Source organism: Bactrocera neohumeralis, chromosome 4, assembly GCF_024586455.1.
Source record: "Bactrocera neohumeralis isolate Rockhampton chromosome 4, APGP_CSIRO_Bneo_wtdbg2-racon-allhic-juicebox.fasta_v2, whole genome shotgun sequence".
NCBI classification, from domain to species: Eukaryota; Metazoa; Arthropoda; class Insecta; order Diptera; family Tephritidae; genus Bactrocera; species Bactrocera neohumeralis.
In genome coordinates, this window is record NC_065921.1 from 49278576 (window position 1) to 49285055 (window position 6480).

General features: G+C 32.3%; 1 pseudogene; it reads right to left on the reverse strand.

Moving 5' to 3' along the window:
- Positions 1–2888: 2888 nt before the first annotated feature.
- LOC126754657 (probable deoxyhypusine synthase) lies at positions 2889–3715 on the reverse strand (annotated as a pseudogene).
- Positions 3716–6480: the final 2765 nt, after the last annotated feature.

Genomic DNA, 6480 nt, shown 5'->3' on the forward strand with positions numbered 1-6480 from the left:
CATCAATTGGAAATTGAGTTTAAACAGAAATGTTGAAATGTTTAATAATACATACTCGTATTAGTGTTATTAATAAGTTTTTATTGTTTATATTGTCTATAAGTTTTGTTGCTGAAATAAACCAAGATTAAAGTAAGGTGTATAAATATATTAGAAATATGTCGAAGTAATTAATAAGTTTGTGTTTACAGAAGAATGCCGAAATCTTGTGTGTACCGATGTGCGGGAGCCGAATCATTTTATAAATTCCCATCGGAACAAAAGGTATGAATTTATTTTGGAATATGTGTTAGGTATTTAGTGATACTTGGGTGAATTTTTATATATATGCATATATATGTACATTCATCAAATATTTAGAGGGCTATACCAATGTTACCCATGGAAAATTAGGCGAATTTCCTGATTTTTTAAAGAAAGTACTTATTCGAATATTTCGAAGTTCTTTGGACATAATAAGGTATATTTTCGGCTATATTTTCAGTTTTTTTTACAAAAATATTGAAAAATAACGAAGTTATGTGCTGTCTTCGGAGGTTCCGAAAAAAGTGTCCTTTTTTAGGTAAACAATTGTCGTTTTTTAATGGCAAATTGACAATTTCCATCCAATCAAAAAGATCGTAGGTCATTGTATAGTAAATAATATACTATAGAATACTCAGTTTCAATTTGAAGTCGATTGGTCAATATTTCGTTGAGTTATGATGTCAGCAATTTTGAAAATGTCGTTTAAGCTAGAAAAAAAGTGAAAAAAAAACGATTTTTTGAAAGTGTCACACTGGTATAGCCCTTTAATGCATATTAGTTCTTATGCATACATAAAAGTGTGCATTATAAAAATTTAAAATCTCTTTTTTATTAATTCAAAAACATTTTTTTGCCACATGTGTATTATCTACAGGCAGCCTTTCCACCAATACAAACTACCCAAGTGAAGTGGTTATGTTTTTTTTTGGGATAGCCTACGGAATACAGTTTTAGTTAAGAACTTTTTTAAGTATAATGAAAACTATATTCGTTTTAATTAGGTTAAAAAACAAATGGCTTACAAAATGTTTGTTACGAAAGGGTTTAATTATAAATATAATTCATTAAATAAATATTATATTAACTTATAAGAGCGTAGTTATACATAATATGACTACGTGTTACTTTTAAATTATCAATACCATAAATAGTATTAATTACTTAAGATAATTCATTTTGTTAAACCTTCAAAATTAGTCATAGATAATATGATAGTTTTTAAACGATAAAAGTTTTTTCGTATTAAAATAAACTTCCAAATAATTTATTAAAAATCTCGGCGACGTTTTAAATGATGTCTCTAAAGGTTAGTTCACTTCATGCATTCATTTAATGCTTTTCATTTTTTGTTTTTTGCACCATTTTAATTTTTATTTAAAAAAACTAACCAAGATTTGTTTGTTTTTTACTAACCATTTTGATTGCATATTCTTTTGTTCTCATTCTTCTTTCGATGAATTTATGAAAATTTTCATAGGCGAGAAAAATGGATGCAACTTTTGGGGGTAACAGACACCCCAAAAAAGGAGCTATTTGCCTGCCAGCGCCATTTTTCGTTCCGGATGAGGAACAAATTAAGGTTAAGTAAAGGGGCAGTCCCCGATAGTAATTTGTACGCACCCACAGTGGATGTTATTACAAAAAATAATTTAGTGTTTGGAATAGGTAGCTTAGTCGAACAGACGGACACAAATGACGGGGTAATTCGATTAGGGCCTGAGGATTTTGCTGCTCAGGAGGAGGGTTTTGATTATTTTAGGGAAATAGAAAAAGCTAGGGCAGAAGTGATTCCTTTTGGGGTTCGATATCAGGGGACCCAAACCGAATAATATTTCTGCGATGGATCCTTCAGTCATCAAAATTGTCAAGAACAACTTGACAATGCGATGAATCAAATTTCATTATTAATGAAATCAATAAAAGAAAAAGAACAGGAGATATTAGAACTTAAAGCCCAAAGAGAATATTTAATTAATCAAAACTATATTCATCCCCAAATTGATGAGATTTGTGGCAAATTACCACCACATCTCGCAATATGTGTCAGAAATAGTGTAAAAAACACTTCTCGCAGCCCTTCAGGTCGCAGATATAGTAAAAATATGAAGACTATAGCCCTTGGAGTAAAATTCACATCTCCTTTGGCCTATAGGTATTTGCGACCCCTTTTATGAATATTTTAAATTGCATAATTGTTCCCAACCTTTGCCACTTTTTGAAAAAGATCAGATCCCTGAAGACGCATTCACTTTTACAAAAGAAAAAGTGTACGATTCGTCAAATCTGGTAAAAGCTCCTGAACCCTTCATACATTTTTTGAAAAAACTTGATGCAATATTGAATGACAATTTTGATTCCTGTTGTCATCTTGTAGGATTTTCAAAAAAATTTCATAGTATGATGGGAGATGTAGAGACTTTTTATTGCTGCGAAAATTCAGAGCCTGACGTTTTAAAATACCTTTTTATAAGAATTAGAACTTATTTTTCTTTGAGAATTTTTAATAGGCAGGCAGCCAACCCTCATTTTCGGCACGTCAAATTTTTGTGCATTTCACATAGGTAACTTCCTCCCCCTTCTAAATGTTAGTTTCTGTGTTTTAATATATTTAATAGAGTTATAGGATTTTGGATGCATCTATTGTGGGAGCTTAAACATCTTATTAAATTATTTTGTGCAATATTTTTATTTAAATTTTTATGAAAATTATTAATTATTTTTATTTTAAGTTGTAAAGGTGAAAATAGGCCTACCGGGGAACCGAACACCTAAAAAAAGTCGGTAACGCGACTTATTGCAAACCTCAGGGGTGGTGTGGAAAATGCAAAACTTAAAAATTCAAAAATAAATTATTAAAAATATTTATAATATTAATAAAATTTGTTTAATTTCGTTGGAATAAAAATAGAAATGCATGCATGAGAAATACATATGCCAATAAATTAAATAATCTGAAACGAGTTAACAGTTCTTGATAGAATATAAATATACATCTTCTGGTGACGAAGATCTTAAGTCGTTATTGACTAAGCTTTATTAAAAAGTTCGTTTACTATTACAAATTAAAGTCCACAAATTTGCATATTTATTACAATTATTTATTATCATGGTTCGTTTCCTTTTTTTGCATTGAAATGTCTTTTAACAAAAGTCTCACCAACAATCAATGACACTACGAAACTAGCTTCTGCATACACCTTAACTGGTGAAGCTTCTTTCTTTATTTTGTGTGTTAATAAAAACGGAATAATCGGCTCCATTTCTCATCAAATTCGCATGGCATATGTGATGCTTTATAATACCGCCACCAATTATAATCATTCCCGATTTGGTGGCTTTCACAGCCATAGTGCTTAGACGTCGCAAATCGGACAAAATATCTACCACTAATCCTGGGTGACGGAAAGAGTGGAAATACATCATGTCACCTAGGCTTTCATCTGTAAACGCAGGGCAAAACACAGGTATTTTATGTTTCTCAGCCCAGTAGTATATTGAGCTGGTGTCGTTTATCCTTAAGTCGTTGTATAATACGAGAAGGAGACCAAATCATGCCTTTCGTTTTTTGCTCTTCAACCATTTCATCAAGTAGCGGCATGTCGTTTCTACACAATCCACCATTTGGTGTTCAACGAGGAATCGAAATGTCTCCCGTAATCCCGACGACACGAGATTAGATGTGAATCCAAGGGATTCAAATTCAAATTCAAATTTCATTTATTGAGACCAAACAGAAACAAAAATACAAATTATTTACAAAAGTAGAAAGTTATAACTTAAGACTATACATATTTTATCTTAAACAAACGTTTCCGAAAACAGATCTTAATCTAAAGGAAAAAAAGAAAAAATTACAATAAATGCTTGCTCCCGACATTTTTAAATGTATTCTGAGGGCTACGACTCAGTCTTAAAACTAACTTAAAACTTAAAACTAATTAAAAAAGAAATCTTACAAGCTATAATAGCAAATAAAGCTTATGCTTAAACTAGCCCCTGTGCGAACCAGGTGTTGATTTTACATAAAAGTATGAGCAGAAGGCTTCTGGATGATTAACATCATTTATTATATTTTCTTTACTAACACCAAGTGGAGATAAATACCTGCTGTTGAACCAAGTATGACTCGACTGCGACAAGATACCATCAGAAATCAATGGATTGTCACAATTCCGAACATGGTCGAAAAACCTTAATATTGCTCTTATTGCATATTTATTAAAACGGAGTACTTTATAAATCAAAATTTTGGTTCTTGTGCTTAAACTTGTATTTTTTATTATCATTGATAAGGCATGAAAACGGTTATTACATTTTTTCACCATGTCGTTAGCATGAAAATTGAATTTAAATAAGTTGATGAAGGTTACTCCAAGATATTTCATTTGATTCTGAAAACGAATATTATGACCATTAAGATTTAGAATCAGGTCTCTACTCTCCTTTACTTGAAGCATTTCTGATGCAGATAGGTACAGTCTTGGCCTCATTTATCTTAACCCCCCAATATTTGTAGAAATTATTAATTTTTTCTAGATGATTCTCTACCATTCGCAATGCCAAGGTAGGGAATTTGTTATGAGCATAGACTAAAGAATCATCAGCATACAGAATACTTAATGAATTATTGTGACTATGTGGAAAATCAAACACAAAAATATTGTAAAGCAAGGGAGCTAGAATAGAGCCTTGTGGAACTCCACAATTGCAAACTCCAAGATCCGAGGAACAATCAATAATAAGCACAAACAAGTAAGGAAGGGCTAAGTTCGGGTGTCACCGAACATTTTATACTCTCGCATGGTAAAGTGATAATCGAGATTTCATTATTCGTCATTTAAATATTTTTCAAATACCGTATTTTTGTAAAGTTTTATTCCGCTATCATCATTGGTTCCTAATGTTTATACTCGTATTATACAGAGAAGGCATCAGATGGAATTCAAAATAGCTTTATATTAGAAGAAGGCGTGGTTGTGAACCGATTTCACCCATATTTCGTACATGTCATCAGGGTGTTAAGAAAACATTATATACCGAATTTCATTGAAATCGGTCTAGTAGTTCCTGAGATATGGTTCTTGGTCCATAAGTGGGCGGCGCCACGCCCATTTTCAATTTTTAAAAAAGCCTGGATGCAGCTTCCTTCTGCCACTTCTTCCGTAAAATTTAGTGTTTCTGACGTTTTTTATGAGTCGGTTAACGCACTTTTAGTGATTTTCAACATAACCTTTGTATGGGAGGTGGGCGTGGTTATTATCCGATTTCTTCCATTTTTGAACTGTATATGGAAATGCCTTAAAAAAACGGCTCTGTAGAGTTTGGTTGACATAGCTATAGTAGTTTCCGAGATATGTACAAAAAACTTAGTAGGGGGCGGGGCCACGCCCACTTTTCCAAAACAATTGGGTCCAAATATGCCCCTCCCTAATGCGATCCTTTGTGCCAAATTTCACTTTAATATCTTTATTTATGGCTTAGTTATGACACTTTATAGGTTTTCGGTTTCCGCCATTTTGTGGGCGTGGCAGTGGGCCGATTTGGCCCATCTTCGAACTTAACCTTCTTATGGAGCCAAGGAATACGTGTACCAAGTTTCATCATGATATCTCAAAAGGTAAAGGTATTAACTTGGCAACTTTCCATTTTAACGGAAAATATCCATTATTTAAGCAATTATTGAAAATAATAAGTAGAAATTTGATAGCATTTTCTGGCAGTTTTTTAATTAAAGAATTCGAAATGCCATCTGGTCCTGCAGATGGCTTTGAATTCAGTGAAATAATTGTGTCTTTTAAAATATATTTATTTATCAAAAGCTTATTAGTATTTGTTGGAGGATCAAGCGATGTCAGACGTGGAGAAAAATCAACAATATTACCACCAAGAATATGATCATGCACATCCAGGGTTCTTTCCACACGACTGACTGAAGCACAATTAGGAATTATCTCCGAATAAATACTTTCGTAATAAGATTTGAACACTAGAGCCTTTGCCTTATCCTCATAAATCTCCACATTAGTAACCAACAACTTATCACAAAAAACATTTGGTTTCATCTTAGCCGCTCTATAAATTTTCCTAAAAGCATGAGGCCCTGGTGTAATAGTTTCAAGGAATTTATTGAACCTCTCTGCTCGCGCCTTACCAATCCAATCCTGCAGAAGCACTTTAATATAATAAATTTGAGATGAAATTAATTTGTATTCCAGGGAAGTTCTATGCCCGGATGTATTATAAATTTGTTTTAATTTTGCCACATATGCTTAATAGTAATTAATTTCTGAATTTGGTTATTATAAAAAGGAGAAAATTCTATATGCTTTGTAATGCAGGAATTTTTAATCTTGGCAATGCCTAAATGTTCAACAAACTTTTCCATGTAGTTATCTATTTCAATATTAGTAAGATTAACATCTGCTGGAGGAAGTCTTTCAGCCAAATCCTGAT